This window comes from Monodelphis domestica, chromosome 7 (assembly GCF_027887165.1).
Source record: "Monodelphis domestica isolate mMonDom1 chromosome 7, mMonDom1.pri, whole genome shotgun sequence".
Taxonomy (NCBI): Eukaryota; Metazoa; Chordata; class Mammalia; order Didelphimorphia; family Didelphidae; genus Monodelphis; species Monodelphis domestica.
The window spans coordinates 223,048,299-223,066,070 of record NC_077233.1 but is presented as its reverse complement, the minus strand read 5'-3'; positions in this window follow the sequence as shown (position 1 = coordinate 223,066,070).

Below are 17,772 nucleotides of genomic sequence, written 5' to 3'. Positions count from 1 at the left end.
ACAAATATAAACAGAAAGAAATACAGTCCCTGACCTCATGGAGTTTACTTTCTTTTATTTTTTTTTAACCCTTACTTTCTATCTTGCAACCAATGCTAAGTATTGGTTCTGGGGTAGAAGAGTGCTATGGTCTAGGCAATTGGCATTGCCTAGGGTCAAACTGCTAGGGAGTGTCTGAGGCAAAATCTGAACCCAGGTCTTCCCATCTCTAGGACTGGCTTTCAATCCACTGAGTCACTTAGCTTACCCAAGGAGCATACTTTCTAATGGAGGAAGATAACACATAAAAGAAAACTAAAGGAATGGTGATGACATGGAATACAGGTTTCCTCCTAGACACCACAGAGGGTAAGGGTAAGCTCTGCCTCTGTCCCAAGTTTTTACATAAGGGATGACCAATTCCTTACCCAAGGGTCAATCAACCTTGCGTCCAAGGGGGGCACTTGAGGAATAAATAGTCTCTCAGATCAGATCAATTTCTGACGCTGAAGTGTGTTTCCCTAAATCAGAACTTCTTCAGATTATTCAAGGGAAACCAGATGTGGAGTCCAACCCCAGGTTCTGTGGGCAGACCAACCCCTGGGGCATTGAGATAGAAGAGAGGGAGAAAGCTCATTGAAGATGTCACTCAAAAAAGGGGCTTTCAGGAGCCACAAGGGCCCTGACCTACCTGAGAAGTGGTATTCTCATGAATCCGGCCCCTAGGTTTGGGGTAGGTTGCCCTTTGCAAGACTGCAAAACTCCAAAATTAGCTTAAAAATAAAAGAGAAATTTATTCCAAATTATTTTATTCCAAAAATTATTCCAAATTTATTAATTTGGAAGGCATGTTTAAGGGTGCGGAAACGGTGTGCAAGGTGGAACACTTCCTCTCCGAGGAGATGCGGGTCTGGGGTTTTTATAAACCTTTGACAACAAGGGTTACAGGTGTTATGATGGGATTTGGAGTGAGGAAAGAACAAGAGGGAACATATAAATAAATTCAAGTTTATTGGTTGGGAAAGGTAGGAAGGAACAGGGGTTTAGGAGTAAACTATACTTACACTTATCTTAAAATCTATAAACTATCTAAACTATCTTGTTAAGCTAAGTATTAACTTTCCAATATCCAAGTCTCACACCAGGAGTCCAATCAAATGGGCCAGGATCTTCAGTTGGCTGATATGCAAGCAGATCCAGAGATCATCTTACTGATGCTGCCAGCAGCCAGATCCAAAAACCTCTTTCCTCTGTTGGTCTCAAGAGAAAATCTCTTCCAAGCCTTACACTCAGGTCCTTCTTAGAGAGAAGTCAGTTGGGCATAGAATCTTTCTTCAGCTTTCTAGCCTCAGGCTCCCATGTGACCCTTAGTCACATGCTCCTGTCAATCACTCTGAGGTTTGAACCTCTCAGTTTTTGCAAACCTTTCATCCTTTACCACACAGGATGGGGGGGGCGGGGCATGAATCAGAAATGAGGTAATTCATTGGGTTGGGGGATCAGGAGGTGTAAGGGTTGATCTGTGGAATTCAAAGGATGATTGGGTCAGGTACTACCCAATGCTTATCAGGGTAGAACTGGGAGGTACCTCTCAGTACTCTTCAAGAATTTGGGGAGAGGCAAGAAGAGATCTTCCTCTTAGCTCAAAGTTACCTTCCCTAGCACTGCAAGAATGTAAGGAAAAATGAGCCTTTATTGTACTCTGTGACCTGGGACACAATATGGGGATTTGGGGAGTCTAGGAGGAAACCCGTACCCCCATATCAGTGGGAGTGATGAAGATATCAGTAAAAGAGAGCATTGTAAAGAAAGGAATGACTACATGTATGAGCTAGACCTCCTTAAAATGAAGAGTTCAATTCAATTCATTGATAACATATTAATGCCTTTTATATACACCTAGCACTGTGCTAAACACTAGGGATACAAAGACCAGAATAAAACAGTCCCTACCTGCTCCCAAGGACCTTACATCCTACTAGGTAACCGCATTTCCACTAATTATCAAATATAAAACCTATCCAAGTAATTTTCCATTGAGGGAGCACACAGACTACGGGATGATCAGGAAAGACCCTAGTCAAATTTTGAATGGAGGTAGTGATGGGGGTTGGGGGTTGGGGGAAGAGAGAGAGAGAGAGAGAGAGAGAGAGAGAGAGAGAGAGAGAGAGAGAGAGAGAGAGAGAGAGAGAGAGAGAGAGAGAGAGAGAGAGAGAGAGAGAGAGAGAGAGAGAGAGGGCACTAGGAACAATCTATCCATAGGCATGAGTTGCAGGGTCTGAGATTCTTTTTAATCCTGGCTAGAAGGACAATTTGACTGAAAGGTAGAATGAATGTGAAGGTGAATAATATGAAATCAGTCTGGGGGAGGGAAATGCTCATTTTCTGGGAGAAAGGAAATAAGTATTTATTAAGCACACACTATGTGCTAGGCAGCAAAGTGGAGCAGTAGATTGAGTGCCAGACCTGGAGTCAGGAAGACCTGCATTCATTTGCAACCCCAGACACTTAGTAACTGTGAGGCCCTGGGCAAGTCACTCAACCCTGTGTATAGAATGAACTGGAAAACAAAATGGCAAACCACTTCTAGTATCTTTGACAAGAAAAAGCCAAATGGGGTCACAGAGTCAAACATGACTGAAACACAAAAATGTGCCAGACACTTTGCCAAATACCACAACACAAAAAGGAACTGGAAGGCAACCCTTGCCCTTAAGGAACCTTTATTCTAACGAATCCAAATTTTACAAAGCTTTTCCATTTCCAACTAAACAATTATCCTATAGTTTCCCATAGAATTAATGTCAGATTCAGAATTTGGCTCTGGGCTTGTTTCCCATTTGCCTTTGTGCCCCCAGTGCATAAGAATAAGGAAGGAGATTTTATTGATATTAGGGACTCCCAGATGAGAAAATTTGCTCCATCTGTGTAGATCATCAACTTCTCTGAAACTTAATTAATGTCTTAGAAAGTTGCCTACAATGCTAAAAGGGTAAATGACAAGCCCAGGGTCACCTAGCCAGTATGAGAATTTATTTTTCGGGTAGAATATTAATTTCTAAATCAAGGTCATATATTAGAGAGTGCTTATGCATTACTGTGTCTGGGTCTTGAGTCAAAAAATACATCCAGTTTGCTGTTTATGGTTTTTTGTTGTGCTTTCTGTTTTGTTTTGGTTTGGTTTTTTGCATTTTCTAATTCCAAGGAATGTCTTCCTCTTCACAAAATTTGGTTAATAGACAAGAGAGGCAAGGATTCTCTTCCTGCTCCAGTGGCCTCCATCACCTATGGTTTGGGGAGGGGTTGGGATTTTCATAGACCATCTCCCAATTAGCTATTTGCCAATTAGAAGATGTCTCTGGATGTACAAGGGAGGAGCTGAAAACTGAGCTCCTGAGAAGTGTACCTAGGTGCCTAGGCCAGGGGATTCAGGGTCTTTTGATCTTGGAGAGAATCATTTGACAAATTTAGAATGTCTTGACTGATAAGTCAATGAATTAATTTAAATTGAAGAAATACTGTCTCAAGAGTATTTCAATGAGTCCCTCAGTATGTGTGAAAGGTGAGACTTCAGCCTAGACCCCCTTCCCCCAGGTCAGCTCTCAAAAAACTCTGCCTCAAATGTAATAGGTGCCTGTTCAATATTTCTTCATTGATCTCATATGGATGATCTCTCTTAGCTGTTATCTTCTACTGGCCTGCAATAAATCAGTATTTCAGTAATAATAATGGTAATAATAACTACTATTATTATCTAGTGCTGCATGTAGAATTGTAAAGTGTGTTAGATGCTTTAAATATACCGTCTCTCATGCTCATAATCCTTTGAGGTAAGAATTATTCACCCCTTTTTATTTTTTTCAATGTTAGTAATATGTTTTCAATTATTCATTTTTCCCTCCCAACTCCCCTCCCCCATTGAAAAAAAAAATAAAAAAGAAATCCTAGTAACAAATATGCAGTCAAGAAAAGCAAATTCCCTACATTGTACATGTCAAGAAAATGAATGCTGTATTCTACGTTTTAATTTAATCAACTCTATTGAGGTTGGTCACCATTTTAAAGATGAGGAAATTAAACTTGGAAAAAGTCAAATGACTTGACCAGAACCACACAGCCAAAAAAAGTGTCTGAGCAGGATTTGAACTAAATCTTCCTGATACAAAGACCAACAATCAAAAGATCTGTGATAGCAACAGCTGGGTAGTACAGTGGATAGATCACCAGACCTGGAGTCAAATCTCCCTTTAGACACTGCCTCGCTGTCTATGGGGTAGTCACTTAACCCCAACTGTCTCTAGTCCTCACCACTCTTCTGTCTTAGAATTGATACTAAGACAAAAGATAATGATTTAAAGAAAAAATCTGTGATTCCAGTAGGATGGAGAATCCCTCTACATTTATAGTCACAGCCCATCTCTATTTTAGCCTTCATAACCATCCTCCTGGATGGTAGAAGCCTCTACACTTAGCTAGGCTGATCCTCTGGCAACTAACTGTTGCTGGCAAATCCTTTCCTGCTTGGAAAGGACCTGCCAGAGCTTGAACCTCACTAGTAAGTGCCTTAGAGAACCCAGGGTCACTGCCACACCCTGCCCATACATCAGAGGAAGTCTCCATGGAAGAGGTGTTAGTAATGAGCACTAATTAGCACCAACTGGGTGTCAGGTCCAATCTCCTTCAACAAACACAGGCAAGACCTTTCGGTTACCCTTTCTATCTCTTGTGTAAGGAATATTTACTTGCTGTGGCTGGCCAAAGGTTGTGGGGTGGAGAGAACTAGGAATACTGCCTTTAAATTGTTCTGGCCACTCCCTTCTCCTCTGTCCTATCCCCTCCCAGTTTTATGGCATGAATAAACAGATCTGTGATCTCATAACTAGGTAGATAACAATCCTTCAATGACTGTTCATCTGGTTTGACTCTAGGTCTCATCCATCCTCTGATGGTTACTATCTCCATGACTTGGATCTAGTCTCTTAAGCTCTCTATGATCCCATGATCCTTCCATAAATTTGACCAGATGAGATAACTGGACATTCACCATGTTGGAGAATTTCCTCACTTTCTAGGCTAGCCATCCACCTTGTCCTTGCCTCACAAGCAGTCCATCTTCTTTTTCTATCATAGATTTCCCAGATGGCATCCTTTCCTCTTATCCTTCAAAATTCCTCACTAATTATCTGTGGCAGCCTGCTCATACTCACTATGTACAGTGATCCCTCACCTATGCCCGGAGTTATGTTCCAGAGACCCCCATGATAGGTGAAAGTCTGTGAAGTAGTGGCATTATATTTATTTTATTATATATATATATATATATACATATATATATATATATATTAAGGCTTTAAAAACCCTTCCTACTCTCCCATACTTTTCCACACTCTTATTAGTACTGAGCCAATTAGCACCCAGGATACAGAAGACAGCTCTGTGGTTGGTCCTGCCATAATAGTGAAAATTCCACGATACTGAATTAGATTTTTTTTAAACCCACCATACAGTGAAGCTGCAGTAGTTGAACAATAGTATAGCAAGGGATGCCTGTACCTCTCCTTTGTTTTCTGTGTGATATTCATTTTCACTTCTTCACTGACTATTGATTGTATCCCATATCTCAAGGGTATAGCAAGACACTCATGAAAATAATGACATTTTGTCATATGACACATTTTTATGTCACATGACATGTTTTACTAAGCAGTTTCACTTTTAAATCCCTACTTGGGTGTTTTGGTTCATATGATGTGGAACAATATACAAGAATCCAGGAAGAACACGTAAGGCTAGAGAGTTGGACCAATTGATGGGTTTTTTTAATCCATACCTTCCTTCTTAGAATCAATGCTAAGTATTGGTTCCAAGGTAAGAGATTGTTAAGAACTAGGCAACTGGGATTAAGTGACTTACCCAGAGTCACCCAGCTAGGATGTGTCTAAGGCCAGATTTGAACCAACGACCCCCTATTTTGACTCCTGGCTCTATGAGATCTTCTAAGCCACCTAGATGCCCCAGGCTAGATGGCTTTCAAATTCTAGTAGAACTTAGCACATGTTTGGCTTTATAGGACCTAGGCAGCATGATTCAGTGAAATTGGAGTCTGGAAGACTTGTTTTAGAATCTCCTCTTATATACTCAGTGCCTCTGTGACTCAAATGACAACACTGGGTTCAATTATCTCTAAAATTTCTTATAGCTCTAAATCTATATCACCATGCCCAAACTTGGGGGCAGTTAGGTGGTGCAGTGCTGGACCTGGTCAGGATGACTTATCTTCCTGAATTAAAATCAAGCCTCAGATACTTCCAAGCTATTTGATCCTGGGCAAGTCACGTAATCTTGTATACCTCAGTTTCCTCATCTGTAAAATGAGCTAGGGAAGGAATGGCAAATAACTCCAGCATCTTTGCCAAGAAAACCCCAAACAGGGTCATAAAGAATCAAACAAAATTACCTAAATGACTGAACGATCAAAAATTACCTAAATTAGAGATCAGCCAAGGACAGAAGAAGCAGAAGGAGAATCATGGTATTCACATCTCCACTGCAGTAAACCAGATACCAGAAGGAAAGACTACTGTGTTCTGATCAATGGTATCCAGAAAGATTTGCCACCTTTTTAACTGGGTGTATATGTTTACATTCTATGACTCTAGAAATAAGAACTATAGCTAAGGTTATCAAATGAGATCATATATATTAAACACTTAGGACATTTGTCTGGCACATAGTAGGTACTTAATAAATTCTCATTCCCTTTCCCTTCTCTCTCTAAGACTGAAAATGACCTTAGAGATCATCAAAATTCAATGGAAAGATGACTGAATTTAGAATCAGAGGACATGGGTTCAAATCCTCCCTCTTGAACTTATTAGCTGTGGGACATCAGTCAAGTCACATATTCTTGGACCTCAGTGTCTTCATATGAAAAATGAGGGGGTTTCATTAGATGACTTCTGAGGTCCCTTCTAATCCTCAATATAAATTCTTAGTCATCCTCCCCCATTTTAAGGAGAGTAATTTGTGTGGCCTCAGACAAGACAAGAACAAGGGAATTTAAGTAGCAGAACTAGACTGCCAAGCCAGGCCCCTTCACTCCTCCTCTCCTCATCAATGATCTTTCCATCATTCCATGAGACTCACCCTCCTCCACTCCAGCTACCTTCTTTTTGTTCATCCTATCACCTTTGAAGCCAGGTAACCACATCCCCAGCTTCTAAACTCTGAGGTGCAAAGAGCTAAACAAAAAAGAGAAGGACCTATATGGACAAAAATATTTTTAAAAGCTCTTTCAGGGGGGAGGGGGCACAAAGAATTGGAAAGTGGAGGGATACCCATCAATTGGGGAATGACTAAGTTATAGCATATGATTGTAATGGAATACTATTGTGCTGTGAGAAAAGACGAGCAGACTAGTAGCAATGCAATAAGTCAGGACACTCCTGAAGAACTTATGGGAAAGAATGCTAACCACAGTGAGAGAAAGAACAATGGGAGTAGAAATGCAAATGAAAAGCATATGATGTCACTTATCACATGTATATATAGGCATGTGATTTGGGGTTCAGGCTTTAAAAGATGGCTTTATAGTAAAAATGAATAATATGGAAATAGGTATCAAGTGATAACATTTGTACAATCCAGTGGAATTGCTTGTTGACTCTGGGAGGGGGCGGAAGAAAATGAATCATGTAAACATGAAAAAATATTTTAAAATAAAATGTAATTAAAAAAATTTTTAAATTAAGTGCTTTATAAACATTAAAGAACTATATGATCTGAGAAATTAAAAAAAAAGAAATGACTAGCAGGAGGAGCTCAGAAAAAACTGGAAAGATTTAGATGAACTGAAACAGAGTGAAATAAGCAGGACTAGGAGAACATTGAACACAGTGGCAGGAATACTGTACAATGAACAACTGTGAATAAGTTAGCTAGTCTCATAAATGCAATGATCTAAAACTATCCCCAGAACATCCTAGCATGATGGTACTTAAATTACAATCACAGACTTTGGTTTTTTAACCAATTTAATCAGTTAATTAATTTAAAAGATATCAGAAAAGGCTTGGCCTCAAGGAAGAGGTGAGAAAAATACACCATCTCCCTTCTTTTCGGACTTGGGGAAGTATGATAGTAGAACAATGAATCAATTATCAGGCTTTCATTAAGCCTCTCACTGGGCACCCAACAAAGCATCAAGGATTCAAAGAAAGGCAAAAACAGTCCCAGGAGCTTAAGGTCCAGTAGAAGAGACAACAAGGATATAAACAGTTACAGACAAGTTTACCTACAGAGTAGATGAAAGCTAATCAGATCCTGTCAGATTCAGTTGGTATGTTGGTTAGTTTTGCTCATCTTTTTTTTTTCTTTTCAGTATTTATTATAAGGAATGGTTCAATGGAGAAGGGAGGGGGGAGAAATATATTTGGGAATTAAGGCAATATAGAAGCAAAAGATAAATGTATTTAAGATTTAAATTGGCAAAGAGAAAATAAAAACAATAAAAGCAACACTAGTGGTAATAATAACAATATGTCAACTTAAAATGGAAAACATCATCACTTCCCTATTATTAGAGCACCCTCTTCAATCTCTCCTTTTCAAGCAGTCTTCATTATCCCTGAAGTAGACCACAGTGACTTCAATTTGGAAACACTTTCACCAAATCCTTCATCTCTTTTACCTCCAACCCAGGAGTGATGAAATGTACAACAGGATAATTCACAGGATTCCACATTTGATGAGAAAGAAAAGGCAAAGAAGTGGGAGTTTCTGAGCTAGGCAATCTCCCATCTTTCTCTTTAAAATTACAAAGGCAATGCTTGGGTAGGGAACTGTCCAGCCTAAAAGTGATCAAATGTTCCAACCAATATGTCTCAGGTAACCTTATACTAAAGTTATTTATTTTCAACAAGGAGCCAGGGCTGTCCTTCTCTTCCTTATGTAAAGGGACTCCTTAGACTGTAGAGGATATTTAGATTGCATTTGTGTGTAGTGAAATGGTATCTTTGACATATTTAGGGCAGTGATCTTTGCTAGATTTCCCCAGAGGCACCACATTCAGTTATATGACAGTCAAATAGGAAGACAAAGCGTTTATATTTATATTAATATCACATTTGATACTTATGGTTATTACTATAATTGATCTCAAATTTTTATGGTTTCACTTTCTAAGGTAGTCTTCTGTTTATTCTTCCCTTAACCTCAGCCTTTTTCTGTCTGTCTTTTATCATCTTTCTTTAGTCTCTCTCTTGGCACTTGCGCTCCCTGCAAAAGAGTTGATTCCCAAATCCATATCTCCAGTCTTGACCACCTATTTCTATTAAATTTCATCTTGTTAGCTTTTGCCTAAAGTCATTGTCTGTTAAGATAGCTTTGAATTTGAACTGGGCTGCATGCTGTATTAGGTCTCCTTTCCTGTTTTGTGTCATTCTCATTTTTGTTAAGTATTCAATATATGCCTTCATTCAGGTCATTGTGAGACAGCCAGTTGGTTCAGTAGATAGAGAGCTAGGCTTGGAGTCAGGAAACTTGAGTTCGAATCCAGCCTCAGATACAAGTTGTATGAACCTGGAGAAGTCGCTTAATTTCTGTCTGTCTCAGTTTTCTCAACTATTAAAATGGACATAATAATAGCACTTAGCTCCCTGTGTTATTGTGATGAAATAATACTTACAAAGTATAGAGCCTAAGATATTATAGGTGATTGATAAATGCTTATTTAGAAAAATATGGACAGACAGGGCCAAAGACAAAAGCCCTGGAGCAATTCCGCAGAGGTCCCTAGAGGTTTATATTAATTCATTAATCCATCTTCTTTGGATCTATCCATTCAAACACATTTAAACTCATCTAACTGTACATGCATCCAATCTACATTTCCCCATCTTGTCCATAAGGATATTGAGAGACCTAGTAAACCTGCATTTCTTTTTTATCTTTATTTTATTTCAATAACAAATTTACAGATAAAGATTTCCAAAGTTATATGATTCATACTATCTCCCTCCCCCTCCTGGAGTTGACAAACAATTCTACTGGGTTATACATATATTATCACTCAAAACATATTTCCATATTATTCATTTTTGAAAGAGAGAAATCTTTTAAAACCAAAACCCCAAATCATATCCCCAGATAAGCAAGTGATAAATTATATGTTTTCATTTGCATTTCTACTCCAACCATTCTTTTTCTGGAGGTGGATAGCATTCTTTGTCATAAGTCCCTCAGAATTGTCCTGGATTGAGAATCAACCAAAAAGCTAGTGGAAATAATCAACAACTTTTAGCAAAGTTGCAGGATACAAAATAAACCCACATAAGTCATCAGTATTTCTATATATCTCCAACACATCTCAGCAGCAAGAATTAGAAAGAGAAATTCCATTTAAAATCACCCTAGATGATATAAAATACTTAAGAATCGATCTGCCGAGACAAACACAGGAACTATATGAAGACAACTACAAAACACTCTCCCCACAATTAAAACTAGATCTAAACAATTGGAAAAACATCAACTGCTCATGGGTGGGATGAGCTAACATAATAAAAATAACAATCCTACCCAAATTAATTTACTTATTTAGTGCCATACCCATTGAACTACCAAAAAACTTTTTTACTGAATTAGAAAAAACCATAATAAAGTTCATTTAGAAGAACAAAAGGTCAAGGATATCCAGGGAAATCATGGGGGGGAAATATGAAGGAAGGAGGCCTTGCAGTCCCAGACCACAAACTATACTATAAAACAGTGGTCATCAAAACAATTTGGTACTGGCTAAGAGACAGAAAGGAGGATCAGTGGAACAGACTTGGGGTAAGTGGCCTCAGCAAGACAGTCTATGACAAGCCCAAAGATCCCAGCTTTGGGGACAAAAATCCATTATTTGATAAAAACTGCTGGGAAATTGGAAGACAGCATAGGAGAGATTAGGTTTGGATCAACATCTCACACCCTACACCAAGATAAACTCAGAATGAGTGAATGACTTGAATATAAAGAAGGAAACTATAAGCAAATTAGGTGAACACAGAATAGTATACATGTCAGATCTTTGGGAAAGGAAAGACTTTAAAACCACACAAGATCTAGAAAAAAATCACAAAATGTAAAATCAATAATTTTGATTACATCAAATTAAAAAGGTTTTGTACAAACAAAACCAATGCAAGCAAAATTAGAAGGGAAGCAAAAAATTGGAAAACAATCTTCATAACAAAAACCTCTGACAAAGGTCTAATTACTCAAATTTATAAAGAGCTAAAGCAATTGTACAAAAAATCAAGTCATTCTCCAATTGATAAATGGGCAAGGGACATGAATAGGCAATTTTCAGTCAAAGAAATCAAAACCATTAATAAGCACATGAAAAGGTGTTCTAAATCTCTTATTATCAGAAAAATGCAAATGAAAACAACTCTGAGGTATCACCTCACAGCTAGCAGATTAGTTAACATGAACTTTTCTTGTTGCTTTCTGTCTACTGCTATGATTTTGAAATTAAGAAAACTAGCACAGATAGAGTGTAGATAGGAATATGAGAAACCCTCCTGTGAGGCCTGGCTTCACCTCCAAAGCTGAGAAAGACTTCTACCTTATTTAGGGACATTCCTCTTCCCTTTTCCCTGATACCTCTCCAATACAAACTGGTTATTAAAATTTATCTTATTTGAATATCACAGTCAGATAAGTGGACTATCTTTTCTGGGGCATAGAGGGAGCTGAACCTCAGTTCAGTCATCCAATTACAAACGTTCCTTATTAGACCCCTGATGGGCAACCAAATTCTGGGGAAAGGCTTGTCCCTCAGGAGGGTCCATGTTTACCAGCTCTGGGGCAACTTCTGCAGCAATCCAGCAAGATGACATCCCTGCAAGCTAGCATAAGTGACTCATTTCTTGTACACTCCATTTTGTTCAAAATATAGCCTCTCAGCCGGGGGCATCTCTCTCCTTTGCTTCAACGGCAGCCAACTCTCACCCTTCAACTCCTCCATTCCCTGCTACAAACCTTCTGTATCCTCTGTTTTTTCAATCCCCCATCTTTCCGTATAAATACTATACCATGCATTGAGGATTCCCCTTCAACCTGGACTCTGCACACTGGTTCTCCTCCATCATAGTAACAAGCACTTTTGGCAAATACACATCACCCTGGGACTTAATGTCAGTGTGTGTCAGCCACATCTGTTTTTCCACAAAATGTCAACTAGTTTTACTATTATTTCATCAACCAACTCTTCCTTATTGGAAAGGCATCTACTGTTACTTTTTCTACCTTCTAATGTTGAAATTTTCAGGAAGGAAAGACAGATATCTATTTTGTGCCTTTGGTAAAAAGAGACCTCCAGAAACATTTAGCTAATTTGGATACTATCACAACTCTGCCCTTTCTCTCTTTCATCTTTGGGGTCTGCAGTAGACCTTCAGAAGGCATATAGTATTTGACCACCTAAAAATATCTTCTGTTTTGTTTTGTTTTTTGCTTCCCTGACCCTCCCCCATGCTACTCTCTTCCATATTTCCTTGCTCAAATTTAAAGATTTCCACACAGAACAATATCTTCTTAATGTACCAGACTATCTCACCTCCACTTTCCCCTCTACCTTATGTGTTCTTCGTGGATAAGCTGTTTTGTTGTTATTCAATTGTGTCTGATCCTTCATGAACCCATTTGAGGTTTTCTTGGCAAAGATACCAGAGTGGTTTGCCATTTTCTTCTCCAGATCATTTTACAGATGAGGAAACTGAGACGAATAAGTTTGTGATTTGCCAAGGGTTGCACTGTTGATAATTATCTGAGGCTAGATATAAACTCTGAAAAATGAGTCTTTTTTGCAGACCTGGTACTCTTTCTACAGGCCACCTAGGTGTCCCTAGATAAGCTGTACTCTTCTTCTGTAATCAAGTCATGAATCATAGCCCACCAACTCTCAATGAAATCTGTGAGGTCAGGACATATATGCCTCCTCACATAAAATCCATTTAGTTTATTACCCAAACTTCATGCACTGAATTCTAGACATGTGAACCCATATATATATATATATATATATATATATATATATATATATATATATATATTTAATATTATTTTATTTGGTCATTTCCAAACATTATTCATTGGAAACAAAGATCATTTTCTTTTCCTCCCCACCACCACCACCTCTCCCATAGCTGATGCATGATTCCACTGGGTATCACATGTGTTCTTGATTCGAACCCATTTCCGTGTTGTTGGTATTTGCATTAGAGTGTTCATTTAGAGTCTCTCCTCAGTCATATTCCCTCCACTCCTGTAGTCAAGCAGTTGCTTTTCCTCGGTGTTTTTACTCCCACAGTTTATCCTCTGCTTGTGGATAATGTTTTTTAGATCCCTGCAGATTGTTCAGGGACATTGCATTGACCCTAATGGAGAAGTCCATTACCTTCGATTGTACCACAGTGTATCAGTTTCTGTGTATAATGATTTCCTGGTTCTGCTCCTTTCGCTCTGCATCACTTCCTGGAATTCCATGGAATTCCTCCACTTTATTATTCCTTTTAGCACAATAGTATTCCATCACCAACATATACCACAATTTGTTCAGCCATTCCCCAATTGAAGGGCATCTCCTCATTTTCCAATTTTTGGCCACCACAAAGAGGGCAGCTATGAATATTCTTGTACGAGTCTTTTTCCTCTGAACCCATATATTAAAAAAAAGATAAAAGAGGAAAGTTTGTACCCAGAAGGAAGTTTGGACTTTCAGTATGGAGAGGAGGGAAAAGAGGAGAACCGCCTTTTCAAAGTGGGGTTCAGGGGAGATAGCAGATGTAATGAGTTGGCTCAGAGAGAGGAGAGGGCATTTGAAAAATTTTCCCCCTTCTGCCCTCCCTCCTTAGCTAAAGCCACTCTCCCCAATTTGCTCTTGTCCCTCTTGTTCCCCCTCCACTACTCAAGACCAAAGGGTCTCCCCTTGATCTGTTCACTCACACTCAGCTTGGGGAACAGATAACTTTTAATGTAAACTCAATCAGGTAATACAAAAGGAATAACGGGAAGGGAAGAATGGGAAAAGGAATGTGAGAAAAGGGGGTCCCTGTCTCTATCTAAACCCTTTCCCCTCCCACCTCAAGTTTTGGGGGAATATAGGCCTTGTCAGCTTGAGCCCCCTGAGAGAAAGTCAGGTTGACTCACCCCTGGGCAACAGATGCTGCAGTAACGTCTGCTCAGATTTCTCTTCAGAAAGTCCCTTCAATTGGGAAGTATTGGGGGTAAAGATTTCCAATCACCAGCAGGAAAAATGGGTAACCCTAAGGAGAAAGTCTTTTCCCAACTTCTCTCTTCGGCTTCTCAAGACCAAGAGAACGTCACTGCTCTCCCAGCCAGAGTCTTCTCCTCCTTCAGATTCCACCCCTGGGGCCCCTCTTCCATCAGGGTGATCAATTTCACATACTCTTCAGCCTGGCACTTTTTCTCTAGGACCAACCTCTGTCACAATGAATATAATTTTTGACCCTTTCTCATTCATTGTCTTCTGTGACTTATTAAGCTACTCTCCTGCCTTTTTTTCTTTCCATGTTATATCTTCTGCCCTCTCCTATACCTGGCAAAGTAACTATGGCTGGTAATTTTCTTCTTTCCCTTTCTTTGTGAGTTTAAAACCAGTTTAATAATATCATTCAAGATCCATAAAAATGACTTCTTCTATCTTCATCAATATAATCTTGAGTAGAAGCAAAATTCATCATTCCCATATCTTATGTTAATGATCCAATGTATCCATGACATCACTAATGTGGGCAGTCCCTCCAATGATATAGGTGGCAGCCCATTCATCCTGGTCCATCCTGTGCAACTTTTGACCATGTCTTTCCATAAATTCACCATAGGAGATCCAGTCAACACAGTAGAGGACTCCCTCACCTTCTCTTGATATTGCATGGACATGAATGGAATAAATAAGCTGTCCATTGGGTATTCTTTACCAGAACTATATGACCAGCCCATGCTAATTTGCTTTTCTTAGTTATACATTTCTCTGGAGACATCTTTTCCATTACTTCTCCCTTGGAATCTCTCATTGTTAATGTGTTGCAGACAGTGACAATAGTATACACCCTTCCACTTATCTTTGGGCAATTCTGTTTTTCAGAAGCTGTACTTTAAGACTTATGGCCATACAACATCAATGGACACCTTTTTTTTTCATATTGAAGAGTAGGTTCATTAAAAGAGTTGTTGAGGGGGAAGCTGGGTGACTCAGTGGATTGAGAGTTAGGCCCAGAGACGAGAGATCCTGACCTTAGATACTGCCTAGCTGTGTGACCCTGGGCAAGTCACTTAACACCCATTGCCTAGCCCTTATCAGTCTTCTATCTTGGTACAAATACACAGTATTGATTCCAAGACAGAAGGTAAGGTTGTTGGGTTTTTTTTAAGAGTTGTTTGATTTCCCAAATCCTGTTTTCTTTCACCTGTATAGGTCTAGGTCTGGCTCATGGTCAATCGGAAGTACCTGTCCAAGATCTATATACTGATGTCCAAGCTCAATAGATTGTCCATTCAAAAACATTCTATAGTCAGAAAAAATATGCATTTTCCATTCATTTGAAAGAGTTTGTCCTTAACATCCACACTGGAAAAATCAAATGAATGAAGAAAACCTTAAGCCCTGGTCCAAAAACTCCACAAATCACTATCATCTTAATCATACAATCATTTCTCATTTCCTTTCTGATCTAATAGCCTTACTTTTAGTCAACTGCAATGATGAAAACATTAACTATGCCCTCTGAATCTTCAGTGTCCCATCCAGGATATCTAAATACCTGGAGATTCTTTCTAGGTTCTTTTATGACAGTATCTTCCTTTACATAGGATAGCAGTCCTCAAGTCTGAAAAGTCTTTGAAAACTCTTCATCATATTCTAAATGCATACCTCAAAAAACCAACACAACTCTCAAATTGATATGTCAGAATAACTTATGACCACCTCCATACCTCTTCTACTGAGAATCATCCACCATCTTGACATACTTCTTCCTAACGCCAATAATTTTTTTAACTCAACACCAAGGTAAAGGTCATCTATTTATGACTTGATGAGTTCACTCTTGTCCTTCTTTGAGTGACTGAAAATGGAAAGATAATCCTAGGTTAGAATGTTTGTCCTAGAAGCTCCTTCAGGGTCATATAACCCAATGACTTCATTTTCCAGATGAGAGTTCCTAGATTCAAATAATTAAGGGGCATGCCTAAAGTCACATAGTAGTAGTCTCTCGGTAACCGAGGATGACTATTGTCTTTGTGTGTTTTTGTGCACAAACACACTTGTGCATGAAGATTTAAGTGGAAAAGTCGATGCACAGAGACAGTCCCACTCTCTCGGCATTGGAAGCCTGGGTCCAGTGTGTGAGATTTAAAATGGTTGAGGTCTTAAACTGTAGTGATTAAAATAGTGGAAGATATAAATTGTGATAAATATAAGAGAGGGTGAGTAATTTTGACCGCAGAAATATGTTTTACTACAGTGTCTTGGGTTTAAAATCAAATATAAGGTGGTCGCCAGGGAAATATTCCCAATTATTCAAATACCCAAGTCAATTGGGTTTTATAGAGATTTTAATTAACAATACAATGAGTAATCAAAGAAAGAGAGAGAGAGTAAGAAAGGAATAAGTATGAAGGGCCTCAAAGCCAATATGGCCTAGACTTGAGTCTTAAAAGAGAAATCAGTCAGTTTTTTAACACTCACCACAAGATCTGTCTAAGTAAGGATTTCTAATGACACCAGGCCAGCAGCATCTCAGCTGCTTTCACCAGCTCCCTCCTCCATCTGAATGTTTCAGAATCAGTTTCCTCAGAATGAGTCTCTCCAATCTGAATGTTTCAGAATGACTTCCCAGCTCTTTCCTGAGCTCTTATTTTTAAGGGCAAAATCTTCTATGTCACCTCCCCTAAGTCCTTACATCTACCAATCACTGTAGATGTTTCTAAAGGACCGCCCATTTTGAATTCACAGCTGAGTAGTTTTAATCTCTTTAGTAAGTCAGGAAAAAAATGTTGCTGTGTCGACAAATTTCATTAGAAAAAACCTCTGAATAAGTTATCACCCTTTTAGGTTTAAGTAGTTTACAAGTTGCCCCACCTTTATAGGTACTTAGTATCCCATTGTATCAATTCTAAAACAGTCATGACTCAAAGAACTTCCTGTCCCTTCCATAAGCATGGATCAAAGTACTTTTCATTGTTCTCAAGGAGCTCTCTGTCCTAAAGCAGTCCTAAGTAGGGTGGAGTAGGGATATTCCCAAGGCAAGGAGCCCCCACACTCAAGTAGAGTTCTCACCATCTGCTAGGGAATTTTTTTAAGTAGAAGATTCCCCAATGGGGGAAACCCCTAACATTCATAAGTCTGAGAAATTTTTAGGTTTACAAGTGGCACGAAAAGTCATTACATCTGGAGACTTCCTCAGCTGCATTGGATGGCCGTGTTGTCTTTTGTGCTCCAACACACTCTAAGCACTCCACAGTGCCTTGCTGTATTGCCATCTCAGCCGTTGAACCTTCATAGTTAATACAAGACCCCAGACCTCCAAAATTCCAAGTCATTCAGATTTCTGTCCATTATAATACTTTCCAAATAGTTGTCTGCATTGATCTAAGCCTAATTCCACATAATAGGTTACATGCCGATGTCTGATATTTATTTGAAATGGAGGCTCATATGACTGATAGAACCCTGGCTATCTGTCTCCTATAAACTCTTAAAATTTTGGTCTAATTTCCACCCCA